Source organism: Carcharhinus amblyrhynchos, chromosome 28 (assembly GCF_965287045.1).
Source record: "Carcharhinus amblyrhynchos chromosome 28, sCarAmb.v2.hapA, whole genome shotgun sequence".
Classification (NCBI taxonomy): domain Eukaryota; kingdom Metazoa; phylum Chordata; class Chondrichthyes; order Carcharhiniformes; family Carcharhinidae; genus Carcharhinus; species Carcharhinus amblyrhynchos.
In genome coordinates, this window is record NC_137351.1 from 15,880,242 (window position 1) to 15,895,647 (window position 15,406).

The 15,406-nt window shown below is 44.1% G+C and overlaps 1 protein-coding gene across 4 annotated transcripts in view; it reads left to right on the top strand.

Moving 5' to 3' along the window:
• The first annotated feature begins 12,126 nt into the window (after window positions 1–12,126).
• dennd4a (DENN/MADD domain containing 4A) overlaps window positions 12,127–15,406 on the top strand; it is a 150,595-nt gene continuing 147,315 nt past the window's right edge. For all 4 annotated transcript variants that reach the window (XM_080214382.1, XM_080214383.1, XM_080214384.1 and 1 more), the window contains exon 1: window positions 12,127–12,250. The gene's annotated coding sequence lies outside the window, so the exon portion shown is untranslated. The remainder of the gene's footprint in view (window positions 12,251–15,406) is intronic.

Below are 15,406 nucleotides of genomic sequence, written 5' to 3' on the forward strand. Positions count from 1 at the left end.
CTTCTTAACTCACAGATCACAATCAGTAAGGATAAGCAATAACCCCTCCTCCATGATCATCCTCAACACTGGTGCCCCACAAGGCTGTGTTCTCAGCCCCCTACAATACTCCTTATACACCGACTCTGTGGCCAAATTCCACTCCTATTCAATTTTCAAGTTTGCTGATGACACCACTGTGGTGGGTCAGATTTAAAACAATGACTAGACAGAGTACAGGAAAGAGATAGAGAATCTGGTGAATTGATACGATGACGATAATCTCTCCTCAGTGTCAACAATGGAGATAGTCATCGACTTCAGGAAGTGTAGAGGAGGACATGCTCCTGTCTACATCAATGGGAATGAAGTATTCATGGTTGAGAGCTTCATGTTTTTAGGTGTCCAGATCACCAACAACTGTCCTGGTCCCCCCATGCTGACACTATAGTTAAGAAAGCCCACCAATGCCTCTACTTTCTCAGAAGACTAAGGAAATTTGGCATGTCCGCTACGACACTCATGAACTTTTACAGATGCAGCATAGAAAGCACTCTTTCAAGCTGTATCACAGGTTGGTATGGCTCCTGCTCTGTCCAAGACCACGAGAAACTACAATGGTTGTGAACAAAGCCCAATCCATCATTCAAACCAGCCTCCCATCCATTGACACTGTCTACACTTCTTGCTGCCTCGAGAAAGCAGCCAGCATAATTAAGGACCCTATGCACTCTGGACATTCTCTCTTTCACCTTTCTCCATCAGGAGAAAGATAGAAAAGGACATGTACCAACCTACTCAAGAACAGCTTCTTCCCTGCTGCCATCAGAGTTTTGAATGGATCTACCTCGCATTAAGTTGATCTTTCTCTACACCCTAGCTATGAACATAATACTATATTCTGCACTCTCTCCTTTCCTTCTCCATGTATGGTATGCTTTGTATAGTGCACAAGAATACACAATGATAATAATAAATCAAATCAAAAATAAGGAGACCAAAACTGTACACAATACTCCAGATATGGTCTCACTGACGCCCTGTACAATTGCAACAACACTTCTCTATTTTTATACTCCAGTCCCTTTGCAATAAATGCCAACATCCCATTTGCCGTTTTTACTATGTGTTGCACCTGCAAACTGACTTTCTGCGATTCATGAACACAGGCACCCAGATCCCTCTGCCTGGACACATTTTGAATCTGATTTCCATTTAGGTAATAATTTGCCTTTCTATTTTTCCTGCCAAAGTGGATAACATCACACTTATCCACATTGAAACACCATCTGTCAGATTTTGGCACATTCTCCCAGCCTATCTATATCTGTCTGTAGAATCTTTATTTCCTCTTCACCGCCTGCTTTCCCACAAGGGTCGCTCATTTAAACCAGAGATAAGGTGAAATCCTTTTTCTTTCAGAGGGTTGAGAGTCTTTGGAACCCATTTTCTGTAAAGGTTGTAGAAACAGAGTCTTTGGCTATTTTTAAGGCAGAAGTTGATAGATTCTTGGTATGAACGGGGGTGATAGGTTACCGAGGGTAGGCGCGAAGCAGATTTGAGGGCACTGTCAGACCATCCATGATCTTATTAAATGGTGGAGCAGGCTCGAGGGGCTGAGTGGCCCTCCTAATTTGTATGGGCTTTCTTGACAAGATGAGTAATTGCAATGCTGTATGAGCCAGATTGAAACAGTAAGCGAGTTTATTATCGTCATTATAAATGTCATGCTGCAATATTTATTGTAATGAAGTCAATGACATAAATATAGTTTCAGTTTCCAATAACAGGTGTGTGACATTGAACAGGATTCTCAGTCATTCCAATAGTCTACATGTCACTCTGAATTGCTCTCAAATTTGGTATAAACAGTTAAAATAGATAAAAGAATCTAATAGTAGCATGAATACACTCTTGGCAGAATATTAATGAATTGAACATTTTTCTGTACAACACTCTGGATTTTATCAAATAGTAGATTCTCTGAGCCACTGGACTGCACATGTCGCTGTCACATGCCTCTCACACATGCCACTTTTCAAATACTACATGTTAGATAACCAGGAACAACAGTCATTTCACATTGGTGCTTCCGAGTTTTAACAACCTGCACCCCTCCAACCATTGCCACCCCAATCCCCCACCCTTTCTCATTCCCAAGCTCCCCCACCCCCAATCCCCTGCCCCATCCCAACCCCCCCCCACCCCAACTCCCTCTCTCACCCCCAACCCCCTCACTCCCAACTTCCCCCTTACCCCAACCCCCCTCATCCCCAACCCCTTCCCTCACTCCCAACTCCTTCTGCTCCCCAACACTCCCTTCACCCCCAACCCCCTCACCCCCAACCCTCCTCACTCCAACCCCACCCACCCCCAATCCCTTCCCTGATCCCCAACACCCCCCACACTCCCAATTCCCCCCTCACTCCCAACCTTACCCTCACTTCCAGTCCCATCAACCCCCCCCAACCATCCTGAACCTGCCTCATTCCCAACCCCCTCCCAATGGCAGATATCAGGTGATTCACAAACAACCTGTCTAATAAACCTCAACACATACCAAATGTGGAGTGCTTCCTTTTGGGTCATTAAATGGATAGGGCAGGTTATATTCTTCTCCAAACTCAGTGCAGGAAACCTCACGTTGTGCTTCAGACACAGATGAACCATGCGCAATGCCATAGGAGTTCATTCATTGGGATACAAATGACAACAGACAGGGTTTAAGAGTTGGAATGCACCAACACACTGTCTGCAAAGTTCAAAGTGAGCTTTGCTGATGGAATAAATGTTATCTCTCCCTCCTGGTACAAGATTCCCACATTCCCAACTTTCCAGCTCCCAATACTCGTGCTTTTACAGAACAAACCTTCTTCCAAATTGATATTAAACTACAATCTCAATCCTGTGCAGGAGCTGGAGCATCACATTGGTGTAGGAGAAAGTCTATAAGCATTTTCCTCTAATCTGGGATGATTTTCAGCACTGCATTTCTGAAAAACGTGTTCTTACTGAACTTTTCCACAGCAAAGACAGTTATCAGCGATACAGGGAAACACAGGGAACCTGGCTTCAGCCTTGACCCTGAGTTCTGTTTCCGATAACTGAGCTGGAATCCATACAGGACGAGTGCAAAAGAGCCAAAGTGTGTCCCCGAAACGCACAGACAGAATCAGAAGATTCTACAAATGGCACATTGTTTCTGAATCGAAAAAAGTACAAAAGTCGGGATATGAAACTGGAATTATATAAAATTGCTTAGCCACAGCTGGAGTTTTGTGCATGATTCTGGTCACCACGTTACAGGAAGAACATAATTGGTCTGGAGAGAGTGCAGAGGAGGTTTACAAGGATGTTGCCAGGACCTGAAAATTGCAACAATGAGGAGAATTTGGATGGGCTGGGGTTGTACCAGGCACTGCCAACGTGGCACCTTGGTAATGCCCACCGGCACATTAACAAGTCCAGTGGGCAGTGCCAGGGGGCCTATGAGGCAGGGTCTATAGGAGGGTGGGGCCTGAAGAGGCAGCCCAATTAGTGAGGGGGGAACCACTGAGTACTCTGCCTGTGATCAAATCAAAAGGGGCGAGGGGGTATTGGTGGGGGAAGGACCCACTGCCATTCTGCAGGTGATTGAATCAGGGAGGGAGGGGGGCCAACAGGAGATCCGGCCAGACCCGTCACTCCAACCAGCTGAACCCCTCCTCACTGGGCAACCAAAGGTTGGAAGTGTGGGACGGTAGCAGAGTTAATAATTAAGGAGCAGCTCTTCAAATAGAGACAGAGGCTGCAACAGAGCAGTCCAGTGGCACAGTAGTTAACACTGCTGCCTCACAATGCGAATGGACCCGGGTTCAATTCCGGTCTCGGGTCACTGTCAGTGTGGAGTTTGCACATTCTCCCCTTGTGTTGGTTTTCTCCGGGTGCTCTGGTTTTCTCACACTGTCCAAAGATATGCAGGTTAGGTTGATTGGACATGCTAAATTGCCTCTTAGTGTCAGGGGATTAGCTAGGGTAAATGCATGAGGTTATGAGGATAGGGCCTGGGTGGGATTGTGGTCGGCGCAGACTCGATGGGCTGAATGGCCTCCTCTTGTACTGTAGGGAATCTATGATATCTATGATTCTAACCTCTCACACTCAGTTTAAAAATGAAATGCAGGTGGGGCAGCATTCTACTCAATTTCTCTGCCTTTACACATGTGTGGCCATGAGTCTATTTTGGTGATGTCTTGGGATTCCAGACAGGTGGCGTTTGTAATCCAAGTTTCCCAGGAACCAAAACATGTTCTGTCTTTTCTCCGTAAACAATAATGGAACCCTTGATTCCCTCAGGATGAGTTTGCAGTAATCATTCCATGGAAAACAAGCATTAACTTGCATAATATTTTGCACAGCAGCTGAGTGTTGAAGGAGCAGTAACTGTGGCACAGCAGGGCACAGCCAGCACAGATCACATTGAAGACGGTGAGCAGAGACTGTTGTTTGGAAATGCCGTTGGCCGGGTGAAGCCAGCCCTGTTTTTCAGTTGGTGCTGTGCACCATTGCTGGGGTCCAGAGGAGGGCGGCACTGAACTGCTTTCAGGCTGATCCACGTGGTGTGTGCCTGTTAGTGTTTGATGTGGTGGAACTGGGAGTGCTGTCCAGATGTTGCACTGTCCCAGGAGATGGCTCTGGTCTGGATCTCAGAAACTGACAAGCTTACACCTGAGGAGGCCATTCGATCATCAAACCTGTTCTTGCTCTTTGTTAGAGCATTGAAATCTAAACTTAATGCCCTGTAATTTCCGCAAAGCTCTCTGTCCTTTTCTGCTTCATCACTTACCTACTCGTCCTTTCAGGGGTACAGTGGTTTCTGCTTTAACTATATCCTGTGCGAAGCACTCCCCAGTCCAATAGCCCATGATGTAAAGACATTTGTCCAAAAATTCCTCCCTGTTTTAAATTAATGACTCTTCCCAAACAATAGAAATAGTTTTTCTGATTCACCCAATTGAAATCCTTCATCATTGTTCAAAACGTGATTAAGTTTCACAAATCTCTCCTCATAACTATTCCCCCCATGTCCAATGACATATCTTTGCAGCTTCCTTACACATTGTTTTTCCCTCATAAAATCACAGAATCTACAGTGCAGAAGGAGGCCATTTGGCCCATCGAGTCTGCACCAACCACAATCCCACCCAGGCCCTATCCCCGTAACCTCATATATTTACCCTGCTAATCCCCCTGACACTAGGAGCAATTTACCTAACCCGCATATCTTTGGAGTGTGGGAGGAAACCGGAGCACCTGGAGGAAACACACACAAACACGGGGAGAATATGCAAACTCCACCCAGACAGTGACCCAAGGCTGGAATTGAACCCAGGTCACCGGTGCTGTGAGGCAGCAGTGCTAACCAGTGCCAGTGTTCTCAAATCAAGGGAGGTGACACATTGATGACACTCACTCTGCTAAAAGGGTCCTGTCAGCATGTAAGAAAACATGAGCCGGAATTTTCTCGCCATTCATGCCGGTGGGATCTTCCGGGGATGGTGCACCCCCACCATTGTTTCACAGCAGCAAGGGGTGCACACAATAGGAAACCCTTTGGACAATGGCAGGACCAGAAGCTCCCACCATCGGCCAATGATGGACTACCTCCATTGTGGAGAAACATGCCGGGGGTTGCACAGAAAATTCCACTTTTGTGTTTGGTCTACCAACAAACTCTGTTCTCCAGCTATCCTGGTCACCCTATTATAGAAAGGATATTATTAAACTAGAAAGAGTGCGGAAAAGATTTACTAGGATGCTACCGGGACTTGATGGATTGAGTTATGAGGAGAGGCTGAATAGACTGGGACATTTTTCTCTAGAGCATAGGAGACTGAGGGGTGACCTTATAGAGGTCTATAAAATAATGAGAGGCATGGACAAAGTAGACAGTCAATTCTTTTCCCAAAGGGAGATGAGTCTAAAACTAGAGGGCATAGGTTTAAGTTGAGAGGGGAGAGATACAAAAGTGTTCACAGGGGCAATTTTTTCACACAGGGTGGTGAGTGTCTGGAACGAGCTGTCAGAGGTAGTAGTAGAGGCGGGTACAATTTTATCTTTTAAAAATCATTTAGATAGTTACATGGGTACCAAGAGTATAGAGAGATATGGGCCAAATGTGGGCAATTGGGATTAGCTTATGGGTTTAAAAAAAAGGGCGGCATGGACAAGTTGGGCCGAAGGGCTTGTTTCCATGCTGTAAACTTCTATGACACCAACTTCATCCTCCATCTGTCTCACTCACAGAGGCTGAGCCAGACTGACTGCAACTTTAGTGTCCTATCTGACCCTGAGGTGAATTTCCAACCACATAGCTACACCAGCACTAAGGTCTTCTACTTACCTGTATAGTGTCACATGACTCCATTCCTACTTCAGCTCACCTGAAACCCACGTCAGCACTTCTGCCTCACAGCACAAGGGACCCGGACTCAATTCTGGCCTCGGGCGACTGTCTTTGTGGAGTTTACACGTTCTCCCCGTGTCTGCGTGGGTTTCCTCTGGCTGCTCCGGTTTCCTCCCACAGTCCAAAGGCCTGTAGGTCATATGGATTGGCCATGGTAAATGCGTGGGGTTACGAGGATAGGATGGAGGGATGTGAGCCTGGGTAAGATGGTCTTTTTAAGAGTCAGCGCAGATCAAATGGCCAAATGGCCTCCTTTTGCACTGCAGGGATTCTATTGTTCTATGGATATCTTTGCCTTTGCCACCTTCAGACCTGTCTACTCTGATACCTTTCTATTTGGTCTCCCATATTCTACCATTGATTATAAATTTGACATAATCAAAAATCCTGTTGCCCCTGTCCTTTAATCGCACCAATTACACTCACCCCTTACCCCTGTGCCCATTGATTTACACTGCTTTCCATTTAAAGATTAGTTCATAGAAATGTAGAAAATGGGAGCAGGAGGTCATTCTGCCCTTCAAGTCTGCTCCATCATTCAATATAATCATGGCTGATCCTCTATCCCAATTCATGCACCTGCTCTCTCTCGAAACCCCTTGAAACCTTTAGAGTCAAGAAATCCATCTATTTTCTGTGGTAGAGAATGGTACCGGTTCACTGCCCTCTGAGTGGAGAAGATTCACATTATCTCAATCCTAAATGGCCCTTCCTGATAAAAGAAACAACATTCCAGTAGCCAATCTGTGCAGTCTTGTCAGATTCTTACATATTTCAATTAGTTCCCCTGCATCTTTCTAAATTCCACTGAGTACAGGTGCAGTTGACCCAATCTCTCTTTGTATGACAATCCTGCCATAGAATCATAGAAAAATTAGTGCATTGAAGGAGGACATTTGGCCCATCTTGCCCATGCCATTCTGAGGACACCCACCCTTCTGCACCTGCCCATTATCCCTGTAGCTGACAGCACTTAAGGTGCAGATCCAAGTGTTTAGAGTCCCAATAATCAGTCCAGTGAATCTTTGCTGCACTCCCTCTATGGCAAGTATATGCTTGGTTAGGTAATGAGACCAAAACTGCACACAATACCGCAAGAGTGGTCTTACCAAGCTCTGTACAGCTACAGTAGACATCTTCGCTCCTGTACTCAAGTCCTCTTGCAATGAAGGCCAACATACCATCTGTCTTCCTAACTGTCTGCAGTACTTGCATGCTTGCTTTCAGTGACTGTTGTACAAGGACACCCAGGTCGCTTTGTACAACAACATTTCCTAATCTATCATCTTTTAAATAATAACCATTATGGTTTCCTCCCAAAGTAAATAAATTCACACTTAACCATGGCACAGTGGTTGGCATTGCTTCCTCACAGTGCCAGGGACCCAGGTTCAATTCCAGGCTTGTCAGTGTGGAGTCTGTACGTTCGTTCTCCCCATGTCTGCATGGATTTCCTCCAGGTGCTCCGGTTTCCTCCCACAGTCCAAAAGATTTGTTGGTTAAGTGCATCGGCTATGCTAATTTCTCTCTCAGTGTACCCAAACGAACTCCGGGCTGTGGCGACTTGGGGACTTTCACAGTAACTTCATTGCAGTGTTAATGTAGGCCTATTTGTCTCACTAATAAATAAAACTTCATGCATTTGCCCACTCAACTTGTCTAAATCACGGCGGCATGGTAGCACAGTGGTTAGTACTGCTGCTTCACAGCTCCAGAAGCCTGGGTGTGATTCCCAGCTTGGGTCACTGTCTGTGTGGAGTTTGTACATTCTCCTCGTGTCTGCGCAGCATTGCTCCAGTTTCCTCCCACAGTCCAAAGGTGTGCGGGTTAGGTTGACTGCCCATGCTAAAAACTGCCCTTAGTGTCCTGAGATGTGGAGGTTAGAGGGATTAGTGGGTAAATATATGGGGTAGGGTCTGGGTGGGATTGTGGTTGCTGCAGACTTGATGGGCTGAATGGCCTCTTTCTGTACTGTAGGGATTCTACGATAAATCACCATTTAAAATGTTTATCCTTGTTTTCAAATCCTTCCATGGCCTTACGCCTTCCTAACTTTGTATCTCCACCAGCCTCACAGCCCAGTGAGAACTCTCCAATTCTGAACATTTGAGCATCTCTAATTTTAAGCACTGCAGGATTAGCCATCGTGCTGTCAGCTGCCTTAGCCCTAAGCTCTGGAATTCATTCACTAAACCATTACACCTCTCTACCCTGCTTATCTTTTAATGTACCCCTTATAACATCTCTTTGTCCAATCTTTTAGTCCTCTGTCCTTATATCTTCTTATGTGGCTTACAAGTCTTCTATGAAACATCTTGGGACATCTTATGGCACTGACGGAACTATATAAACACCTGTTGTTATTGTTGTCATAGGTCCGTCTTCTATGATCCCGACTTCTTGGATTATGTAGTATTGTCCTGATTTTTACCCTGTAAAGATGTGTGGGTTAGGTTGATTAGCCATTCTAAATTGATCCTAGTGTTAGGGGGAATCGCAGGGTAAATATGTGGGGTTATAGAAATAGGGCCTGGGTGGGACTGTGGTCGGTACAGACTTGATGAGCCAAATGGCCTCCTTCTGTATTATAGGGATTCTATGATCCTAAGTATTTAAAATTGAGTATAGGGCATTGGTGACGCCGCAGCTGGAGTACTGTGTGCAGTTTTGGGCGCCGTACTTACGCAAGGATATTTTGGCCTTGGAGGGAGTGCAGAGGAGGTTTACTAGGCTGATACCGGAGTTGAGGGGGTTGAGCTATGAGGAGAGGTTGAATAAACTAGGCTTATACTCGTTAGAGTTTAGAAGAATGAGGGGAGATCTCATTGAGACGTATAAGATGATGAATGGGATGGATAGGGTAGAGGTGGAGAGGCTCTTCCCGCTCAGAAAGGACAGTAGGACTAGGGGGCACAGCCTCAAGATAAAGGGGGGGCAGTTTAGAACGGAGTTGAGGAGGAACTTCTTCTCTCAAAGGGTGGTGAATCTCTGAAATTCTCTGCCCATTGAGGTGGTGGAGGCTGCCTCGCTAAATATTTTTAACACGCGGGTTGATGGGTTTTTGATAAGCGAGGGGATTAAGGGTTATGGGGAGAGGGCGGGAATGTGGAACTGAGACATGACAGATCAGCCATGATCTTATTGAATGGCGGGGCAGGCTCTAAGGGCTGGATGGCCTACTCCTGCTCCTATTTCTTATGTTCTTATGTTCTTATGAGTGAATTGAGGTCATGTTCCAAACTGCAATGTTCATCAGGTTCCTGTTCTTCAGACAATATTTGCTTCTCTTTTCACCGCAAAAACACTGCGAGCTCCTTCTGATGTTTTAATTCCAGGGGTAATAGGAGAAAAGTAGAAGTGATGTAAATTCAAGGCCAATAGGATTGCTGTGCACAATCCTGATCTCCATGTTCCAAAATGCTCCTGAAGGCACTGGAGAATGTGCAAAAAATGATTCACAAAAATGAACAGGTTCTAACTATCAGGAAAGACTAGATAGGCTGTGGCCCTTTTCTTTCGAAAAGGGAAGGCTGAGCAGTGACCTCAATTAAAGTTCTGAAGAGACTTGCTGGGTGGACGTGGAGACAATGCATTAATCTGTGGGGAAGCCCAAAACTAGAGGTTTTAAGTATAAGACTGTAGCTAATTAATTGTCTGGGAATTCAGGATAAACATCTTTATCCAGAGAATGTGCTTCCCATTGCGATTAGCCAAGACAAATAGCAAATATGTATTTAAGGAGCAGCTAGATTTGCACAAGGAACAATAGGAATAGAAGGGTTGACAGGGCTAGAGAAAGTTTGTGTAGTGCAAAGATACCAGAGCAAACCAGTTGGACTGAATGGCCCGTCTTTGTGCTGTAAATTCCATATAATTCTATGAAATCAATAGGCAATCAAATGTTTTAGTCTGAAAATGCATTAGCAATGGTAATCCCCAGGACCGTGTTGACGAAATGAGCAAATGTGTCCCTATGCTCCAGTCACTCTAACATACTAATTTGCTCTTCATTAATATCAAAGATAAGGTGGCACATGCACAGTGGTTAGCATTGCTGCCTCACAGTGCCAGGGTCCTGGGTTCAATTCCCAGGCTTGGGTCACTTGTGTGGAGTTAACACGTTCTCCCCGTGTCTGCATGGGTTTCCTCAGGGTGCTCTGGTTTCCTCCCACAGTCTGAAAGACGTGCCGGTTCGGTGTATTGACCTGAACAGGTGGCAAAGTGTGGTGACTAGAGGAATTTCACAGTAACTTCATTGCAGTGTTAATATAAGCCTTACCTGGGACTAAGGAATAAACTTTAAGGCAACGTAGTTGGGGCTTTGTCATTGGCTGTCCCTTGATTTTGAAGATGATGTTCATTTAGGGTTGCAAGTTTCTGCCATGGGTCTTTGTGTGGCTGTCCAGGCCGGTTCTCCACCTACAGATCTTAGGGCACAAAAGGGCAGGACATTCGAGAAGGTACTGGGATTTAGAGTACAGGATTTGCTTCACTTTTCTCCTCTCTACTGCTCTGCTGCCTCATCATTCAGACTCTAATTGAAAAGCATGATGCTGGAAATCTGAAATAAAAAGAAAAAATGCAGGAATACTCAGCAGGGCAAGCAGCATCTGTGGAGAGAAAAACGGAATTAATTCTTCAGAACTGGTAAAAGGTCATAGTTCTGAAATCTTAATTCTGTTTCTCTCTCTATAGCTTTGATTTGATTTGATTTATTATTGTCACATGTATTAACATACAGTGAAAAGTATTGTTTCTTGTGCGCTACACAGGCAAAGCATACCGTTCATAGAGAAGGAAAGGAGAGAGTGCAGAATGTAATGTGACAAACATAGTTAGGGTGTAGAGAAAGATCAACCTAATGCAAAGTCGGTCCATTCAAAAGTCAGCAGCAGGGAAGAAGCTGTTCTTCAGTCGGTTGGTACGTGACCTCAGGGTTTTTCCCAACGGAAGGAGGTGGAAGAGAGAATGTCCGGGGTGCACCAGGGGTCCTTAATTCTGCTGGCTGCTTTGCCAAGGCAGTGGGAAGTGTAGACAGAGTCAATGGTTGGTAGGCTGGTTTGTGTGATGGATTGGGCTACATTCGTGACCTTTTGTAGTTCCTTGAAGTCTTGGGCAGAGCAGGAGCCATACCAAGCTGTAATATAACCAGAAAGAATGCTTTCTATGATGCATCTGTAAAAGTTGGTGAAAGTCATAGCTGACATGCCAAATTTTCTTAGTCTTCTGAGAAAGGAGGGGTGTTGGTGGACTTTCTTAACTATAGTGTTGGCATGGGGGGGGACCGGGACAGGTTGTTGGTGATCCAGACACCTAAAAACTTCAAGCTCTCGACCCTTTCCACTTTATCCTCGTTGATGTAGACAGGGGTATGTTTTCTTTTACACTATGATAATCTCCTAAATTTTGTTGACATTGAGGGAGAGATTATTGTTGCCGCACCAGTTCGCCAGATTCTCTATCGCAATGTCTCGTCATTGTATGCTGAGTATTTCTTGCATTTTCTCTTTTACTATCACCATTCAGAAGCTGTGACTCAGTGTGAACCAAAGTGGTAAATACAGCTATCTGTTCTGAAGGAGTGGTAAAGTAAATGCTTGATCTCCAAGGAGAGTGAGCGCTAGGACCCCTCGGCCTCCGGCAGGTCGAGGCGCGCTCCCGCGGTCGCGCGCGGGTTTCCTTCACAACCAAGATGGCGGCGGGCGAAGCGAGGAGCCGAGCAGCTGTCAGCGGCCGGCACTCATCATGAATGGACAACACTTTGCTGCTTGCTTTGTCTGACTGATCGAAGCCTGGCACAGAGCGCGGGGAGAGGCCCCGGAGGGGGTGAGTTGTTTATGGAGCCCTTTCCAAAGACACATTTCCCCGCTTTAATTAGAGGCTGCCGGCAGGGGCTAGTGCGCAGGCGCAGTGCCGTCTGCCTGCACATTGAAATAGGAGCAAATGTAAAGAGTGAATGGCCTCAGCCCCAGATTGTAAATAACCCTTTGACCCTGGACTAAATACCCCCCGATACTGGGCTAAATAACCCCATGATCCTGGACTAAATAACCGCCTGACCATGGGCTAAATACCTCCCTGCCCCGGAGCTAAATGACCCCCTGCCCCTGGGCAAATGTTGTATATGATGCATTGCCTCTAGGCTAATATATTTATAGATATGTCAGTGTACATATTCAATGATCTCTTATCCAGCCTAATTGGTAGTTTGCCCGTTTTTGGGGTCAGTCTTGTCTCAAAAATATCTAATCTTGTTTAAAACTCTGGAGATATACGTTCAATTTTATTTGTAAATTTCTGGAAGGTATCATCAAACCACGGCTGGGTGAATAATGAATAACGGTACTTATTATGTAAAGTGTCTTTACTTTTTTCTAAAATGATAACAGACCAATAACCAATGAGATATTTGCTGAATGTGTTTACATTACGCTAGTTTTATTCCTTGGGGAAAGTGCCCTTTTTAAATGTCATTTTGTTCCTAACTGCAGCCCGACCCAACTTTTAAACATTTGTGTGTATAAATGTGTGTCTGTGTGTCCCTGTCTGTCTGTGTCCTCAGATTGAACTTCAGTGGGCCAGTTGTGTTTTATAAATTAGAATTCATATTTGATCTTTAAACTAAGCAATTTAAGTTTCATTTGTGGAGTTGCAAGCCAAAACTCTTACTATGAGCTTGTACAAAGAGTTGGAGACGTTTGTTTAGCAATGGAAGGATTAAACAAATATATACTGATTGTGACGTCTTTATTTTACAGCAGATTATTCTGCTTCCTTCAACATTTCTCTACATACACAAGGGCATAAGATGAAGTTCATATTAAAATGGTTTTTGGCTCTCAGCAGTAAATCCAGGCACCTCTGGATGCATTTATAAATGGGGAATTTCTGAAAACCACATTGAGGTCTGTAGATGTATCATCATGTTTTTGATATTGCCTGTGCAAACGTCACTGGGAAAACCCTATGCTCACGTTTGTAAATTCATGTTATGCAAACTGTTTCTTCATAAGTAAGTTGTGAATGGATGTGAGAGCAAGTGTAATTTTGCTTAGAGGCTCCATTACACATCACTGAATTGTATGAAATACGAAAAACAAACATTTTATTACCTGATAACAAATAGTTTAAGAATTGGGTGTGTGTTTTTAAAGTGACTAATGGTAGCCAAAATCCGTGGATTGAAAATTGAATTTGAGAGAAATGTTCAGCGTATTTTAGTAGAAAGCTTAAAATTGATTCAGATTAAAAGACTGAGATTTATTTATTAGATCCACAGCTTGGAGTGCTTGTACTTGGCAAGTTATTTAGCTTTTAATCCTTGTTATGGTGTGTAAGCTGGGGGGGGGGTGGTTTAGATAATAAGACTTAGGAGCAAAATTGGACCACTCAGTCCATCGAATCTGCTCTGATTCATTTTAATGATACAGAACTCAGCTCCGAAAAATTCTTCGGTGTAGTTATGTTGCTGATGTGACATCACATTATGCTGCAGTGTGAGTTTAAGAATTTTTCACACTTTGATTTCACTTTTCACTTCAAAGAATACCATTATTAATGTATGTTGTTGGACAACAGCTTGTGATTGGACTCCCTTCTGAATACTAATTTGTTAATATGTCACACAATTCGGGTTTACCAATGAATGTAGAACAATACCAAACCACACCACGTTTCAAAAATTTCAGCTGCAAATCTGGTTTCACTAAGCCTCTGGATCTCAGTTCAAGGAATGGAATTAATTAATACAGAAAGAAAGGTCTGTCATTTGCTTCAAATGAGACTTCTCAAAGGGAATTGTTGCAGGTTCCCACTACATAATATAAATTAGATGGACTTTTGTTTATGCCAATTTTTCCTCTAATGCTTGTGCCACCTCCTCAGAAATTGCCTGCCGAGGTAATAAGCCAGAGGCTGTGGTCCCCCTCAATATTTGCACAGTAGGAGATCAGCTAACTTGCCAAATGCCAAGGATTAAATCTGGATCTTTTATGGCCCATTTGCCTCTGACACTCACTGGGTAAACCTGTTAGCTAAGTTAGACCTCCAGATGAGGAAAGTGGAAACAGCCAGAATTCTTGCTCCTGAGTGCAGAGACTCTCTCCATCTGCTGGAAAGTGCTTCTATGGTGATGTGAGAACAGGCCTAGACTCTATCTGTAATGACACATCCATACTTGCAATGCCCTGGTATATAATATCCCAGTTATAGGATGAAAAAAGACATGTTGTCACCCTAAGACAGTTTACTTTTGCTGCATTATTTGGTTTATAATTTACTTTTAAAACTTGCGTATCAGAAACTGAGCAAATGCTTAGCGCCCAGTCTTTTGCCAGCGCTGGTCTGTATTTTTTTAGAAGGTGAGAGTCATGGTGATTTTCCCAATTTTGTATGTTTATATAACTGAATCGTTTTAAGAAATATTTCTGCAATACTAGCTGAGCTTCCAAGAGCTGTGGAAATCTCCTTGTTCCAATCATGAACTAGTTCCCACAACAGCCTGAACAAGATTAAAAGAACAGTGATTGTGCAATTGTTTTTAAGTTACAAGTTATAATTATTATTATCAGGTTGCTGTGATGACCCAAGTGGTTCCTAAACAGTTACTTTTGGGGCAGTGTGCAGTCTGCAGAAACAGTAGTGCAGAACTTGGATGTTGCTGAAAACAAACATATTGCCAAAGCTTTCCATTTTGCACTCAGGACAAATGTAAGAATGCCAAATTTCAAAGGGTCATAATTTATACTACAGGAAAAGCAGTGCTGATTGGTTGACAAATCATTTCAGGCCAGGTCATTATCATGGATGGCTTTTCTCATGTTTGTGCTGATGAGTGCAAGATGAAAAGCTTCAGCAACATGTCTCTCTTCAACAATATTTAAGAAGCAGTAGTGTTACCTTGTTTGCCAGTGTGAAAAACTCATTGTTAAAAGGTTGCCCTAAAACTGTTACCTTCAATACAATAATAGTCTGAATTCAAGT